This window comes from Boleophthalmus pectinirostris, unplaced genomic scaffold (genome assembly GCF_026225935.1).
Source record: "Boleophthalmus pectinirostris isolate CB_2022bp ecotype Guang Dong unplaced genomic scaffold, ASM2622593v1 HiC_scaffold_3, whole genome shotgun sequence".
Lineage (NCBI taxonomy): Eukaryota > Metazoa > Chordata > Actinopteri > Gobiiformes > Gobiidae > Boleophthalmus > Boleophthalmus pectinirostris.
In genome coordinates this window covers 42,579,475-42,598,420 of record NW_026571299.1, presented here as the reverse complement: position 1 = coordinate 42,598,420, position 18,946 = coordinate 42,579,475, and the positions used below count along the sequence as shown (strand labels likewise).

Sequence of the window (18,946 nt, the reverse complement as noted above, 5' to 3'; positions counted from 1 at the left end):
CAGGTACACCATAAAAGAAGATGTTGGTCATAAAAATAAAGCCACTTCTTCAGCTTGACCATTCCTTGAAATAGAACAGTGTAGTTAAATATAAACACAGCTGCCTGCCATCTTTGTTCAAACCACAAAAAGGACAAATTGGGGCAGACCCAATCAATGATGCCAAAATAGATTCTCGCTCTCAGTCCACTTAACACACTGACCACTCAGCAACTCTCACTCACCCTGTCGTATTTTGTGATTCTAATTGAACTTAATCTTCTCTCTAATCTTCCATTTGGAGATAGTGTTGTGTCGCACTTGGAGGGGCCTCTCTGTGCCAGTAAACAGGCTTTTACTATGCACAGCAGACACCTCTTTCACATGTTTGCCCCATAAGAACATGCACAGAGCTGCACTCCCTATGGTCTACTTACAGCACCCACCAGAGACTCAGTCGGTGTAATGAGCTCCCATGAGACTCTGTGGACAGTGTGCGTGGTGCCCTCAGCAGACCCTGTCACACAGACATGTGTTACTCAACTATTCCCAGACAGCCTGTTAGAGCCCTGAAGCAGGATGTTAGCACGTATGGCACCCGATCTCACTCATTCTTCTAAAAGCACGCCAGGAATTTCACAAACCATTACCTGAGATGTGACATGTTTCTACAAGGTGACATTTCATGCCTCACTCTGTGTTGGGAAATAATAACAAAATAGGCTGTACCCGATTTTTATTCCTATGTATTTGAGCTAAATCTGTCTTGCCCTTGCAGATACAGTATATTGTATAAGCAGCTCTTGAGGTTAAAGTAAGTCCACTGTGTACTGCCTGCATCTAATTATAAAAGATTCTTTTGTTCAATTATCAGGGCGTACACATTAGCATGCTAGTTGTTGTTAGGTTTATTGGCAAAACTCTTTTCTGGACTCTGAAAGTTGTGAAATATGCATATTAACACATTGTGCTTAATGTGGAAAGTATAGGGTAAGTGAGGAATAACTTTGGAGCATGTTTTGTAAATATCTGGTACGCTGAGCTATGAATACAAAACCTATGAATCCAAAGGGGAATAATTACTCAATCTTGAAATCAAATAGAATCAGATTTAAATACACAATGTGTTGCAATCTGGAAGGGATTACCATTACATGGACAGGTGGGGGGTTGTCATGTTTGGACCGTGCATGTGAGCCATTTAAAACATGTGTCATGAAAGTTAAAAGATCCAAACAACAGGATGTGGTTTTTCTCACTGTAAATGGGGTAATTCTGTGGTACTCTAGTCACCAGCACACTAATGGCATAAACTCCAGGTGGTTCAATAAATGGCATTAGAGCTAAAAACAGACTAACCATCAGAAACTACATTACACGATTTTCTGATCTATGTTGATCTATGACATCACAAGATGGAACAGAGTGTTTTGAGCTTTGGAGATGTGGACCAGACTAATAAAAAAATAACACAGGATCTTTAAATTGCATGCATTGCAGCAACAACTGTAACAGCTGGACAACTACTGGACTTGGCATTCACCCTTGGGCAAGACACTTAGAAAGCATTCGACTTGCCTGTATAAATGTGTGAATGAAAGGCAGCGCCATGTTTCCCTCAGTCCGCCCCAGGGGAGTGGTGACTCCAGAAGTCACTCATCACCAGTGAGTGTGTGGGAAGAAAGAAGCCAAATAAGCCATAAGCCAAAATAAGACATCATTTGTTATTCATAATTATGTGCATTACATAAAATAGAGAATTGATTTGCAGGCTAACACTAACCATTTTTCATTTTCTTCAGATTTTTGTAACAGATTGTATTTTTCTGTCACTCCACATAGTGACAGCTCTTAAAGAAGACCTACTGTGCTTGTGTCTGCTGTGATATATAGCCCCTATTATCATTTGCACATTTTAAATTACAATATTGGTATAAATATTACAAGTTCACTGATTTCTGTGCAAACTGCATTTGTACCAAAAAGACTATGCAACGCTGGCGAGTCGTACATGCATCACCGATTAAGAAAATACACCGGAGAACGTATTAAGTAGAGAGTGGGCGTATGCCGGTGGCAGTGAAAATGGGGGTTGAACTGCAAAATGGCATCTTGAAAATAAGCAATTAAAGATTGCTCAAACATGCACAAATACAATTTCAGGTGAGTAAATGGTGAGGGGAAACAACTATAACATGGTTAAAAACTCTAAAAAGGCAATTTAGCATAACAGGTGTGCTTTAAACAAGCCACACTTCTACAGACCAGGTTAAAATGACATAAAATGAGTAAAAAGAGTATAGTTTATAAAGTGTATTTTATATGTATTATATTCATGAGATCAGCCTGTAGCGCTGTACAAAAGGTGGTTGCAATTATATATTTTAAATGGCACATGTGCAATGAAAATCAATGAAGGGAAAGTAAGAGCCAACCACCGAACCACACCAAAGAAATGACTTCAAAATTGGGTTTCGCAGATCAGCAGTAAAACTACCCACAATGCATTTTCAAAGCAGGTAAACAACCGGGAATTAGTGCCACATTCACCCTTTCTTCATATGGCTGGCTGATGTGGATATTTGGGTGAAGACTTAACCCTCTTAGCTGTGCTCTGCTGCTTGTACAAAACAAGGCAATTAGACAACAGCACATTCGGCCCATGCAAATTATGATGGGCAATTTCATTAAATAAAATGGCGTCTGACTGGTTGACTTCTGGCGGTGTCCTCTGCCTGTCACTTGTGTCCTCCCTCATCCTACTGCCCTTCGCTTCCAGGTCCCTTGGGTGCTCCATGTAACCTTATCCTCACAGCCTGCACAATACCCTTCATGGGACACAAAGCCGGTGATAGTGCTCTCTGCACTTCCATTCTCTACATTTGTCACTTTTATTCCTGTGCTCTTTGTTCATCCCACCTCCGTATGCATGAGTTATCCCAAATTCCACCGCCAATTGAAATGGAAATAGGCCCTGTAGCCGAGTGTCTTCGGGGCAATAACTTCTAGCTCCGTGAGCCATAGCTGTCATGTTAGCTGTACCTTTGAGATTCTTTCGGTTGGGTTGCCCTTTTCAACATGGTGGTTTTTTAAAGCATAAACATTGGGTTTTCCAGAGTATCCATGCTGTGATGCGTAGTAGGATCATAAATATGAGCCCACACATGAGAAGCAAGACAATTATATTTGAAAATGAGTTTGAAGCTGACAGCCATGCACAGCGGGATTAGTAATTCAGCCCATAACATTCTATTGTATCTCTGTTATCTCTTGTTTTTAAGTATGTACAATCAAAATGATTAATTACACACTAAAATTATAATTACCCAAAGCCACAGGCCAAATCACAGTATGTATCACTATCTTTGGGTTCTAAAAAGCAGGATGGCAAATTCCCATGAAATCACATTTGCAAAAACAGCCCAGGGCACAAGATACTAACACAAATGTTGAGTTTAATGGACAGAATAATGATCAGCAAATGCCCTTATGGTGAAGTCAATACAATTAATACAAACAGTATATGATAAATTATTCAAATCTTCAGTACTGTACAGCATGCTCCAGTCTTTATGTTATAAAATGAGTATTCATTATTTAATTAACTACCATAGAGAATACATTTATCAATACCTAATTTTCAGCTTTGTACAAGTTCAGTTGAACTTGAGAAATTTTATGAGCAATAACTCAAAATCAAAGCAACCTCTGATCATGGCATACCACACTGAAGAGATGGACAAGTTACTCAAATCTGTCTTTAAAGGGCCCATATTGCGCTATGTTCTCATCTTTTATAATGTCTCCTCATCAAAAACATTTGGAGCTGTGTTTTATTTCATCCAGGGGAAACAGGGGCAGATTTTTGACATTCAAATGTCTCTTATTCAGAAACTAGAGGGACTATTGAAATAAGTAAAGTATCAGAATGTAGGAAAGAGTTACACTCCAACAGGGTCAAGTTAAACCTGTGATATTCTTTCAAGTTGTTGACAAAAAATAAAATAAAAACTCATGTCGGTAACGGAGGGAATGAAATATGCAGCACTTTTTGGGCAATAAATCCAAACAGTGATAACTAGTGGTTCTCACTTCCATATCCTTAACAAACTGGTTTGAATATTTGCTTCATATAGTTTTCTACCATATGGTACAAGATTAGGTTGAAAAACCTCTTACTTTTTGACTCATGAGATTTTTTATTAAGAAAGATCATGGTAATGGAGGGAAAAGTAACAAAGGGAAAATTGTGCAAACAAGTAGAAGGTGCAGGATTTTACATCATTTGTCAGTTTTTTTCTTCCGAATACTTTAATATTACTTCAAAATGAAAGAAACTATTTCTATAAAATATGTCAGTCCTTCCAAGCAAATTCTTATCATTTTAAATACATTTTTTTTTTTTTAATCATGTACCTTCATCAACAGTTCAAAGATGGAATAACACAAGATATGATGAAATACATCCATTTATTGACATGATTTGCAGGTCTTTGAAATTTGGGAAATCATTTTTGTTCCATGTTTCATACATGGTCTGTTTAAAACATATGGAACTTCAGAACCAAAAATGGTACAGAAAAAAGGTCAACAGTTTCATAAACTAGAGTACATATGTATCTGTTCAATACATTTTTATATCAGATGCATTAACTTGAATTCTTGACCTTGTTGTTTACTTCCCACTTATCAAACACATTATCTTTCTTTTTTTTTTTTTTTTTTTTTTAAGAATGTACCTGAAATTCAAATTCTATACCAACATTCACAATATTAGTGATAGCCCCACACATGGCCTACCTCTACACTGTATCCTTTCACATTCAAACACCATTCTGTGTTAAAGTCCTGCACACATGTTATAGCACTGACCTCACCCTGGCTTCGTCCTTCACTGTGAACTACTGATGAATTGTCCTTGCATCCCCAGAACCCATTGATCACTCTCGCCCTACAGCTCCCATGATGCAGTGGGGTGTTAAATAAGAACTAAACCTGGATTCTTCACGATCAGCATCTTTTTATCACTGGCTCCCATCCCCCAACACAGCCATGGCACACCAGGCACGCTCTACCCTCACCGCATCTCGCAAAATTTGGTAAATAAATATATGCACATTTCCAGGAAGCGGGCAAAAAGATATTAATATTTCATGTGGGCACAGACATTTCCAGGAGCTGTCGGTGAGGTGACAAACATGAAAGACTGGCGCTGTAGCCTTCTCAAGTGCGCCAGCAGCCATCACCCAGGCGTCATAGTAATTGCTTGTAGTGACAACACCGGAGCTGAACCTCAATTACAGTCCAGGTATTTGCTACAGATTTCAAAACCTTCTGCTGAAAACACACTGTAACATCTCAAAACAACATCTCGATCATCAGACTATGGGCTTTGCTGCACCGGGATCACACCAGAACCAGACACAGAGATAGTCTGATAAAATGAGGATTACAGATGGCTACAGCGCCAGTCTGTTCACTGTAGCAAACTGCTGCCTCTTATCTACAACAGCCATCTGATAGGCTAGATTATACCTGACAGAGCAAATTCAACAAGGAAATTACACCCTTATCCTGATAGCGAGCAATGTAATGATACAGTGAATTAACAGGTATTATGGAGTGCTACTGCAATAGTTATCTTAAAGTTGCAATGTGTAATTTTTCTGCTGGCGGGTCTGTCACCTGCTTGTCTCCATGGAGAAGTTACAGGCGAGTTTCAGCTGACGTCATTGTTATTAAAAGCCCGCGTTGCATGCTGGGAAATATTTTGGTCGGAGGCAAGAAACACAGTAGTGGTCAAACACAGTGCATAACCTCACATATTTATCCCCGATAATGGAAAATTCCTGCTGCATTATCAAATGCACAAATAGAAGCACGGAAGAAGGAAAATGTCTTTTTCGTATTCCGAGTGAAAAGAACCACTAACGGTGAATTAAATGACTTTCAAACATCCGCAGAGCAAATGTAGAAGATCCAAACAAACCGTGGACCCCAACAAGTTCAACAACACATTGAGACTCTTGGAGGTTTTCATCTTTTCTGCTGTGAATGGCCCAGGAGTTTCCACCAAGTCATTGTGGATATCGCCCAAGTGAATATTTGTCCAGGTAGTTGGAGATTCTGACCAGAAATTTGGTTTGGTCCACCTTTTGTAGGGGTTGAAAAGGGTGATTTGGCGTCCATCGATGCTTATGACAGATTTCTGCACTATGACCCAAACTGCACTCACACAACTACAATGACAAGAAAGTTCAAACACACTATTTATACAGTAAAGTAAGAACCAATGTATTTATAAGTACAAAAGCAGATTAAATCTTTGAATAGCTCACGTTATGCCTTCTCCATGTAAATCCTTATAATATTAAATAACTCAACCAATACATCATATGGTTGACTAAAAACAACAACAACAAAAATCTACTAAGTGACTAAATACTAGCAGCCCTTACAGTATTTTGTAGCACTGATAAATTTGTCTCGAGCATACTTAATACTTAAGGATCCAGAGCTGAAAAGAGTGTGGAAGTCCCTCTGCACAACACATGGGTAGATTCAAGGACAAAAATAGACATATGAAGTGATGACACAGACCACTGTGTTTGCTGACTTACGGTCTTCTCTGATTCCCTGCAGCTGAAGAAAAAAAAATACAATATTGTCTCCAGACGCTCCACATTTGACTTTTCTCTCTATGATATATATTTTTCAATAAACTGTGTACCATATTCCACATTACAGTATGATGCAGAATGACACATAATGACTTGGTAATTATTCACTGCCATTCACTTGGGGACTTTCTGGACACATACACTGTACACGATTCACAATGCATTCTTTCATAGCTATGACATAATTACATTTTCCAAATCTTATCACTGGATGGTAGAGCAAAGCCGGAGCCCATTGGGACCCCACATTTTTTGCTTTGAGACTGTGTGCCAGCTTGCAAATTAAAAATTCCTTTGTATATTTGCCACAGTAGTGAACTAATTGTGTAGTAATTGGACAAAAAAAAAAAAAAAAAAAACACAGACTGAACTGAATCAGTCAACAAAGAATGTGGCTCTGTACTTCATACTGTCAGAGATTAGTTCGTTATATCTTTGCAATTTGTTCAGTTTTAGTAGAGATGCACCGATACGATACTGGTATTGGATATTGGCACTGATACTGAAAATTTTACTGGGTCAGATATCAGCTTCCAAATATCGGTTAAAACTATATCCTGTTTGGACATATGAAATGATGTAATAAGACTATTCACTATTTATTTCAAGCTGTTCTGTAGTGACTTAAAGGTTGTATAGAGGATTTTTTTTAAGGGAAAAGAAATACAAGGACAGTCCTTTTTCAAATGTTGTGCATGTGTGACACCACCTTCCTCCTCCACAGCTCCTCAGTAGAAACATCTCTCGCCTCTTTACTCTAGAAATCACGTTTGTTTACATCCAGTGCGTGTTCAGAATTACTGTTGAAGTGACCTGTCTCAAAATAATTTAGCGACCGACACATCAGTTTTTAGACCCTTCGTCTACATCAGTCGCGCCATCATTGGAAGAGATCTCCAAGAATCACCTCAGTTTGTCTTCGCTCCTTTTCCACTTCTCTTCTTCTTTCAGAGACCTCAAAAACGGACTTTCTTTTGCGGCGAACTGGTCGTGGATTCTCAACAAACTTTGTGCAAAGTGTGAAGAACCTACAGTTAAAAAAAAAAACTTCTAAGAACCGCTGCATAAACCACGTAATCCCCGCGTGCCGGTGAGTCAGTTACACTAGAAACGAAGGGAGTTTGATTGACAACCTAACAGCCAATAGAAAATGAGGTAGTCTCGTTTTCTATTGGCTGATGTTTATCTGGCCTCAAAACGTCCACAGTTGATCGATTTTCATTCTTTTTTTTTTTTTTTTTTTTGCGGTGGTCATCATGATTACAACACTGCTGCGTCTCTGTAATGGTATTTTAAACTTTCATTGACAATTTGAAACAAAACAAAAAAATCCTTCATACAACCTTTAAGAGATCAGTTTTATTTTTTTATTTTTTTTATCTTATATCACTTTTGTTTAAAGGGAAAAAAATGCAGTTTTTAGACTCTGTACTAGTATCAAATGACCTTTAAGCTGACCTTTGACCGGTATCAGCAGATCGTTAGAGTTATAGTATCAGTCTCTGAACTGAAAAAGCTGGATTGGTGTATCCCTAGAATTTAGTAAACAACTGGTTTTGAGAATAGAAGCAAAAAGAATACTAGACTACATCTGAATGGCAATGATTGTGGTAAGGATTTGAGTCATTGATGAAATACCAATGGGAGCAACAAGGCCAGTACCCCCAGCAGAGGCCATCACATCATGTTTTGGATGTAACTAAAACTTATGTGAAAACTACATCCGTCAGTCTACACGTTTTTCTACCTGCATTCACTGTGCACTCATGAAGGCCAGGTGAATACAGCCTGGCTCCATATAAAAGACTCTCTATTTCATTCTGCTCATGCTCTCCAAAGAGTACCATTCTTTCCCTTGTGCAGTTTTCTGGACAACACACAATGCAAATGTACACACAAACTACACACATATTCAAAGTCTGCACACACGTGTCACCCATCCACACACCTGTTTGAATAGATAAAGAAAACAGCAATACATCTATACCTCCAGAGAGCTTGCTTAGATACAGGTGCCAGTGAGTAGATACAGAAATGCATGAAGATAAAACAATGTACATATGGGAAGCTCTTGATCAAATCTAGGCTGATATGCACCCATGCTGTGCACATTCTTTTGTTCGGGTTTCAGTGCATTGTTTCAAGGCGAAGAAGGAGAAACAACGTGGAACAAGAAACAGAAAGCTTTACAGGTGAAAAAAAATCCACATGATCGGAATTCAAAACAAGCAAAACAAGACCGCAACTACAAAAGCAAGTCTGTTCCTTACCATTTTGTCATCTTGATGATTAAAGGGGAAGGAAAAGGGTCCATGAAATGTGACCAGGTTGGCCGTGCATATTAAGTAGCTGCAAAACCAATGCTGGCTTTGCCCTGGCTGCTTGGCTGACTGACACGGGCAAGATGGTGCGCCACTTTTTGCTTGTCCAATTACTGGCAATCGCTCAAATTGTTTGGTGAGAAGCATTCGACCTACTTCTGGACACAAAGCACCACTGGCCTGAATACGGAGGAGCTGCGGGACCACGTGTGATGACAAGTGCCCATTAGAGCCTCTTGTCTTTGGCCTAGAAATTAATTTTAGGCATCTTCTGTCTTTTTGCAGTGTGGCAGCTCTATGTCTGTTTAGCAATGAGGTGCATTTTTTGTGAATAAGTTGGAAAAGTGATGTGAGAAGCAAAATATTATCTTAAAGGTGCATGGTGTAACTTTTCTGGTGGAGGGTCTGTTAAATGTTTTTTTCTCCATGGAAATGATATAGTATTGTCTGGAATGTTTCACAGTATGGCATTAAACCTTTTGATCTTCATGGAAACCAAAGCAGGTCGAGTTACAGGTCAGATTTGTGGAGAGGCGATCCTGCTCACGGTCAGAGTGTCTGTATTTCTATGTATTTTTGAGCTATAAAAACACCTGTAATTAAATAAATAAGTAAGGTAGAGCTGTTTAATGTCCTACTGTGGAACATCCCAGGCAGAGCAATGACACCTCTATAGAAACAAGCAGGTCCACCAGGATCACACACAATGCACAAGTTATTAGGAGTGTATATGGTGCATTATCAGCTACACAGCAAAAACTGCAGGGTTAAAATTTTAGGGTAAAATATTTCAGAGTTGTTTTTAACACCAAAAGTGTTATTTTAACTATTTGAAAGTTTAATGGGGGTTCAAGTGGGGGTTATTTGTCAGAGTTGATGTGGTTGAGGTTAATTCTACTTCCTCTAGTGTTAATTCAACTTCCCTTAGTGTTAATTCAACTTCTCTTAATGTTAATTAATTAACTCCTCCAATTCACCACTTCAAACTCTTGTGAGAGAAGACCAGTTTGAACCAGTTTTGTACATAATTTCATCTTAAATTAACTAAAATTAAGTGTAAAAATAAAATAAAACGTCTCTGTGTGTTGTTTAGCTAAATCAGGATAACTCTACAAAGTGTTATCTGTTTACTCTCAAAACATGAATATAACTCTGGATTTCGGGGTTAAACAAGAACTTTGGTCCAGTGTTACTTAATGAACATTTCCAAAAATGTTAAATTAACTCTAGAACAGATGGGCCTCATATAAACTCTGAGAAAATGTTAAAATTGATTCTGTGAGAGTCAATTTTAACATTGCACTTTTTGCTGTGTATTAATTGCACTCAGTAAGTTTTGTCCAGAAGTTAAAATGACTGATATAACTTGCATGTTATACGTTTTCATTTACATTCTTGAAGTTTACTGTAGTGAACAGTCATCCAGTCCTGCTTTAAGTCATGCTACAAAGGTTTTAGCATTGCCCTTGCAGAGAAAATGTAAGCAGATTTGACATATGTTCTTTAAACAGCACACACAATAAACAAAAGGTAAAAAAATAAATAAAATAAAATAAAAAATAAAAAATACAGGTGGATAAAGGTGCTTATACCACGCTTTTCCAGACCACATGGGATCTTACTGTGCAGAATGTGCATATATGTTCCACTGAAATATAAAATTGGATATTCCTACACCACTTGACAACGGTGTCTCATTTATTTCCACTCATGAAATTGTGACATGAGCCATTATAATTTCTATTGCTTGCGACAAGTTGTCTATTGTTTGAAAATGAATACCGGCATGTTACCTTGATAGGCATGAGATGGTTACGTGTGGTGCATGTGGATAAGTTGGTAATGATCACAAAAAAAAAGACACTGGGATCTTAAGAGGTCCAGCGTGAGAAGATTGTCTTCTAATCACTGCATGACCTTCAAGAAGTCTTTGGATAGCATTAAACAGCCCCAAGAGTTGTAGCTACAGGATGCTGCAGAGAAAATAGGACACCCCTGCGCTTTTATGCACAAACTATGCCACAATTTGGCTTCAAACAATGCGGACCACGATGTGATGAATAAAGAAATAATGGCATCAAAAAGAATATGAATATCCAACTCGGGTTTAAACTTAGACACAAGTGGCTTCCTGGGAGTTCCTCAAAGGCAGGATAACAACAGTGAGAAATCAACATTTGGAGTAAGCCAGTGTGGGCTGATTTGCATCGCACTAAATATTCATATTAGGGGGAATCACTGCGAATATGAAAGTGTAGCCGGGCTTGATCTAAAAACGAAACACCCCCACTGGTTACTACAAGAAGAAGCAACAACCGCAAGCAACAGTGATTTTCTGATTTAAATGGCACCATAATGTGTTTTTAATCACACTCATTCAAGTCTCATCAGTCAGTGTAATACGGTGTCACCCTGGTCGTACATGTGAAAGGCAAGTGTGAAGGGGGACACCAAAATATTGGACATGTTCAGTGTTGGGGAGTAACAGATTACATGTACTGGAGGACAAATTATGAGTAACTGTATTCAGTTACAGTTACTCTTTCAGTGAGTGGTAATGGGATTACAGTTACTTTGCTGAAATAAATGGATTACACGGCGGGATTTTCCCGTTTTCACATTTTGGGCTGTACCAGGTCTAAACCAAGTCTAAAAGCAGGTCCAAACCAGGTCTAAAACCAGGTCCAAACCAGGTCTAAAACCAGGTCTAAACCAGGACTAAAACCAGGACTAAACCAGGTCCAAACCAGGTCTAAAACCAGGTCTAAACTAGGTCTAAACCAGGACTAAACAAGGACTAAATCCAGATCTAAACAAGGACTAAAACCAGATCTAAACCAGGACTAAACCAGGTCTAAAACAGTATTTAACAGGACTAAACCATGCTGTGTGGACATGTCTCCTCATCTTCTATCAATAATATTTTTAATAAACATCTTATGTTCCGATATCCTGGTCTTTTCTTCTCTACAGCAAATCAAGTAATCCAAAGTATTCAGATTACGTTACTCACTTTAAGTAAATTAATTCTGTTACAAACTACATTTTGGTGTGTGTAATCTGTAATGTGTAGGAGAATACATTTTAAAAGTAACCTTCCCAACACTGGACATGTATCTCGGTAAAAACAAAATAAAGATCCAAAGATACATTCTTACCCGACAAGAACGCGTGATAAATATGGGATCATAACAGAGCATTCAGAATAAGAGATAAACAAGGACAGAGCTCAAACTAAATCACATACGCTTGGCTCTAAAACATATTGTAAAAAGTCTATGTGGCGTATTTAAACCTAATCAAGATAATGTCCAGGCAAATCCAAACCTATTGTGTGGAGTAACCAAAAGAATGAAGCAATTCAATTCTTACCATTCAAAAATGTAGTTTCCTTTCAAAATAAGAAAAGTGCTTCCTTATTATGCACATATCTAATTTCACCACACAGGTTAATGTTCGCTCACATAGCCTACTGTAAATTGAAGCTAAGTAGATGGTTATTTTGGAAGTAAAATGTAAAAAAAATAAAGTTTATAGAGAGGAGAAACCAAGATAAGTCCACTTTGGTATTCTGCTCACCAGCTCTTTTTCTTCCCTTCATTATTATACAAGGTATGATTCAGTAGTGGTTAGTATTCATCATGAGGAGCACTGATAAGCAGTCACAGATTATTGCTAGAACGAAGCTCACCGTTATCGTGGCAGTAAAATTACGCAAATCGTACGTCAGTCAGGTCTGAGCAGTGACCAAAATTGTCCATCAAATTCTATCGCAACTAGTAGAGACAGCTTATTCAGACACATTTTTTAAATAAAGTTGATCACCGATTCACAAACATTTCTTGATATTTCAGTGTCGTGACAGCATTTCTTTTTCACCCGCACTTCGGAACACCTGCATGAGAGGCTGCCATGCCGTGTCCACGCAGGTGTAAAGCGCGCGTCAGAGCGTCAAGTCCGCGGCCAAAAATTCTAGCCAAATAAAAGCGCACACCGACATCAAAATCGAGCACCGCCAGTGGTGCCAGATGTGGAATTAATGTCATTTGTAAACTTACCTTCAAATCAGGGGTTAAGTCACGCCACGGCAGCTGCTGGAAAAGTTGAAACCGCTCCTCCGCAGGTAAGTGAGTGGTTCGACCGCCGGGAACGTCACGCCGCTCTGCCGCTTTCGCCTCTCGGTTGTGAACCAGGAGTACCACCCCTCGCTCGGATGCTCTACCGCCCCCCTCCCTTTTGCCTCAACCTCTGGAAGAAGAGAGAGGGGGAAAAAAAAAAGTAATAGCGTTTTTTTTTTCCCTCCTCCTTCACAAAGACAGACTCGAATAAAAGCGGGCTCCCGAACGCACTTCAATGGGTTTTAGGAAATCCCATGGCAACGCGGCGCAACTTCCCCACGTTGTGACCGGGTTAAGGCGCTCCCTCTGCCCCAGCCCCCAAACAGTGACAGCGGCATTATTCCCCCCCAAGCCTGAAAACGAGCAGGTTCTAGCGGGAGGGAGGTGGGGAGGGGGCTATATACTGCGCTACTGAGGACGCTGTTAAAATATGAATGAGGAGAAATCGCTGTTAAATGTACCAGGCCAGTGCGTAATTGACGCATTGCCACGACTTAATATGCCAATTAACTCGCTGAGCCACTGAGTTAACTGTTTAACCCACCCCCCACCCCTTTTTTTATTTATTTATTTTTTTTCCAATAGACTTTTTATTTTTTCAGTTCAATTCCCTTATTGTCATTGTCAAATAAAATAACAACAGAATGATGTTAGAGCATCATACAGACAGCATAGTATTTTAAAAGTGCATAACAGTGTAGAGCCCCCCGTTTGTGAAACCTTACCGGGGGTGGGAGGTGGGGGCCTCGACATTGAGCTACAGTCGTGCCTCAATATATCACGGTTCACCTTTCGCGGTCTCACCATTTCGCTGATTTATTTATTTATTTATTTTGTGTGTGTGTGTGTGTGTGTGTGTCAGTTTTGCATGTTTTTTGTTTGTTTGTTTGTTTGTTTTTTTACACACGGGTGGGTCAGATCTAAACCAGGACTAATATTGGACTTAAAAGAGAGAATGCTGAGCAGTTTGTCTGCAAACCGCGATCGGGCAATTGCCGCGTTTACCTCCGTGAAGTGCGGAACTCTCCATCGGTCCTTTTTCCTGCGGTCACCTCCGAGCCCGTCCCGACAGTGAGTCCTGTTTCAGTTCTGGTTTAGTCCTGGTTCAGTCATAGTTCAGTCCGTGGTGTAGGAAGCGCAAAAGTTTGCTATAATGACGAGTTAAGGGGCGGGTACGGGTTTCTAAAAATGGACCCGTGCAGGACTCTGCGCTGTAGGCTCCATTACGGAATAAATGAATCTTCAGTTTGTTACATAAAGAAGGAGGAAAATAACAAAAGGACGACAGCAGCAATAAGTTTTAAGAAGGAAGTAAAAAGGGTTGCACCTGTCCTGTGTGAGAAAAGTGTATAAAGTTTGTGCTGAGGGGTTTTACAGACTTAAAACAGATAGAATATTTGTAAAATATAAAGTTGACTACTTCGTGGATTTCACCTGTCGCAGGTTATTTTTAGAATGTAACCCCCACGATAAACGAGGGACACTGCACTCTCACCTCCCAACCTGTGCACATGACCTCCCACTTGTCCCGACCGGGATGGAAAACGGAGAATTTCTTGTACAAGTCATTGTTAAATGCACATTTACGCTTCGGCATGTTGCAGACTGACCGACTGTTTGTGTCTCACTCCTTCTGAGTCACAGACGCTACGAGAGACGCTCAGTTTAATGCCCCCAATGAACGGTAATGAAAACCCGGACATGTCCTGATGAAAATGTCCGGGGAAAAACGACGTTTGGCCACCCTACACTATGTGAACATTAGAATACAGAATTAGTAATATCAGTGCCGCAGCAAAGTTTTTTTGTTTAGTTTTTTGCTTTCTTTCAATCATGAGAGTTGAACATTAAAATGATATACTGCATTATATGATACACAGCGTAATTAAAAGTAATTTAACTGTGTGGGTCTGGAATAATATCAATAAATAATCCTTAAAGGTGCACTGTGTGTTGCTGCTTTGTCTGGAATGTTTCACAGTATGGTATTAAACCGTTCTGTCTCCATGGAGCCCAGACCAGACCAAGTTACAGGTCAGATCTGTGGAGAGGCGACCCCGCTTGTCAGAATGCATGTTTTTCTATATTTTTGAGCTATGAATCCATCTGCAGTGTAATAAATGGAAGGCAGAGCTGGTGAACGTAATACTGTGGAATATTCCAGGCAGAGCAATGACATATCCATAGAAACAAGCAGACGATGGAGCCCCAACCAAAAAGTTACATAGTGCACCTTTAAAGGTCTCACTGCTTTGATAATACTGTAGAACTGTCTCCTAATTGTGTACGACACCCCATGTCCTTTACAACCAGTGCTGGGAAGGTTACTTTTCAAATGTATTCCCCTACAGATTACAGATTACACACACCAAAATGTAGTTTGTAATGTAATCCATTAAATTACTTAAAGTGAGTAACGTAATCTGAATAATTTGGATTACTTGATTTGCTGTAGAGAAGCAAAGACGAGGAAATCTTCACATAAGATGTTTTGTCTGTTAAAAATAAAATAAAATAAATAAAAAGCCCAGACTTTACTGAACCAAATTAAAAATATTATTGATAGAAGATGAGGAGACACGTCCACACAGCAACATTTAGACCTGGTTTAGTCTTGTTAAATCCTGTTTTAGTCCTGGTTTAGTCCTGTTAAATCCTGGTTTAGTCCTGGTTTAGACCTGGTTTAGACCTGGTTTAGTCCTGGTTTAGTCCTGGTTTAGTCCTGGTTTAGACCTGGTTTAGTCCTGGTTTAGTTCCGGCAATGAGTGGAATTACTGAAAGAAAAAAAAAGGGGGATATAGCCCAAAATGTGAAAACAGGAAAATACTGCCGTGTGATCCATTTATTTTAACCAAGTAACTGTAATCCAATTACCACTCATTGAAACAGTAACTGTAACTGAATACAATTACTATAATTTGTACTCTGATTACGTAACTCCGTTACATGTAATCTGTTACTCCCCAACACTGTTTACAACACATGTCTGTATTTTTCGATCTATTTTCTATATATATCTATGTTAATCTGTGTTTTCTTTCAGTGCAGTATAACCAAAACACAAACCCAAGTCTAGTGAAAATCCAGTCTGTTTATTTGGAATATAAGGGTATGACAGGCACACCAATGATTGTATTGTTAGTGGGGAAACTACCTGCTGTAGATTGTACTCAGGTGTCGTCTGCCATCCTTTCTCTTCGTGGTATTGGATGCGTCCTGCCCTGCGAGACCAGCTGTGCCTCTGTACTGTCTGGTGGAGGGCAGCTGATTCATCTTAAGAATTTGCTGGCACATTGGTCCATTCGTCTTGTCTTCAATAATATGGATTCTGCCAGTAACCTAGAAAAGAAATAGCCCCCCGTGATGCAGGAGGGACCCAGATCAACGAGGGGGCGGCTGAGGTTTGCTTTTAACGAGTACAAAAGACAAATCATTATTATGTATTGTTTTTACAAGCGAGTGTTATTAGCGAGTTGTTGTGCAGCCCCAAGCAGAAGGGGGAATACATCAGAAATCAGAAACGTCAACACATTCAACTGATGACAGTTAAAGGATCGTGTTTAGGAACTTTAAAGCCACACTATATAACTTTTTATCCATAGAATAAACACAAATAAAAGCATATCTTTGATATATTTGTAATTATTGCAATAAAAAATAGAAAGAAGAAAAAAATGTCCATGGAATTGCTATTCCTTTGACTATAAACTTCCACAGCATGACTTAAAACATACAGTATGTATCTTCATGGAGAATGTTAACTTTCTATTTCCATGGAATCCTGCAGGTTGATATTCTACCTCCAGAATGGTACATAAGCGAAATAAGCATAACTAATAGAACAGCAAAACAATAAAAAAAAATTTCTGACAGTAAGAAAAAAGAGAAATGTAGCTGAGAGTTTAAATGGTAAAGACCAGAACAGGCAGCAAAACAACAAGGACTCTATTTGTACAGAACATAATTTTAGCCTCAAATGGACAGGCTATTAGTGCATAATGTATCATAAAAACCTTTTATGCTCCATTATCAGTAATATAAATTAATGTGTTGCAGCTTCATCCATTTGGCTTATATACTGTTTCCCTAATTGTTACTGGCATATACGAATGTGCATTACTGAAATTTAGACTCTTTCAGGAACAAAAGCAAACCATTTGTTTGTACTCTTCCTCAGTAGATTGAATGTTAACAGGTGCTGCTTTGGTACTTTCACAGCTGTAAATATTTCACCATAAAACAGCCTTGTGCGTTATGGGCTAATGGTCTCAGTGGAGATGGGTGATTTCAGCACCTCTGACAGCAGCAGATCATTAAGAACTCTTTGGATCAGAGGAGTGGGCTCCAAAGGTCAGCCAGAAATCAATTTATCCAATAACCACCAAGCTGTACACCGAAATAGAGTGGATTTTCTACCTGGAAATGACGACAGTGGGGAAGCGTCTCTGTGCTGTAGTAAAGCTATTTGGTGCTATTTTGAAATATACTCAAAGCGGGGTCTCTTGCATCACGTCAGTTGTGAAGTTATAAGTCCCTGATGTTTGCAGTGTCAATGTTTTTATTACGTTGTTATTGTTATTGCGCCACACGCGAAAGATGGTCAGGAGATTGATGTCTGGCTTATGTCTTTTTACCACTCCTGCCAGTCTTATCTGTGACGGAATGGATGTCAGCGAGAGTGGACGCCTGTCGCTATGGCATCGCTATGTAGTGACGACTTACAAAACACAACTCTGGTCCAACCACTTCTTAACCCCCTCAGGCTCAAATTAAATTTTAGTAATAGGAAAAAATCTGATATTTGGGGAAAATGATCATATGGGGCAGTAATATACAATCCTGACTATTTTTTGAGAGAGACCTTCACATCCAGTGTGTTCTGGGATGTTGCAGATTTGCAGCATTGGTCCGGTGTGGTAAATTAACACTGAAGACTGAAAATGATATGAACACTAACTTTATGTGTAAACCACTTTTCATAACAATGAAAACATAAAGCACAGTGTAACAGCTTTACAGTGGCAGAACAACATCACTTTTTCGTGTGGTTCTCCAAGAAAATTGTTTTATCCTTTGTAAACAACAAAAGTACTTTACACTTCTGGCAGGCTGTTTGTGTGTAGCCGTTCTTGCACAGTCTGCATCATCCACGTTTATCAGCATGGATGGAAAAAAGGCTCCTGAGTAAAAAAAAGCTCATAAAATATGGATTTGGAGTAAGTAGGTAATTGGCATTTAGCTGTTGTAAATCTGCAACGCCTGCCTGGAGAGGGGTAAAAGATATGGTGTTAAATAAATTTATTAATAACAAAGTCGTATGACGGTCCTCATTTTCCTGCTTATATTTATGTATTTATTTTTAAGATGTTTTATCCCAAAGGCTGTAGTGGGCAGGGCAGACGCTCAACAACAAACTAGTGTGTGCAGTGCTTTAAAACAGCACACCACCGGCGAGCGCCTTTCATTTAAGTTTAAATTGTATTATGCGTAATTGACTCTTGTGAGCTTTAAGCCATGTTATAATGTTGTTTTCCTCATCAAACATACCCTTGTGTTGAGTTGTGTTTTTGTTTTTCTACATCTCCAAAGCTCAAAATGCTCAGATCCACCTTGTGATGTCCTGGAGTGGTAGTTTTCAGCTACCCTTTACCTGTTCAGTAGAGATTGGCAATTCCAGGGCTGAAATCATCCAAATGATTCTAGTAAAGATGTATAAACTTTAAAAACACAGTGGAGCATGCCCACATTACCACATGACATCACAAGGTGGAAACATGTTTTCTGAGAAGAACTAAGCCTAAATATACAGGATGTGTGTGTTAAATTTGTGAAGGAAACAAAACACAAC

At 39.1% G+C, this 18,946-nt stretch overlaps 1 protein-coding gene across 1 annotated transcript in view; it reads right to left on the bottom strand.

The window, feature by feature from the left end:
- The window catches only part of chl1b (cell adhesion molecule L1-like b), a 106,455-nt gene extending 93,343 nt beyond the window's left edge, over positions 1-13,112 (bottom strand). The window contains exon 1 of the mRNA XM_055160493.1: positions 13,039-13,112. The gene's annotated coding sequence lies outside the window, so the exon portion shown is untranslated. The remainder of the gene's footprint in view (positions 1-13,038) is intronic.
- Between the last annotated feature and the right edge of the window lie 5,834 nt (positions 13,113-18,946).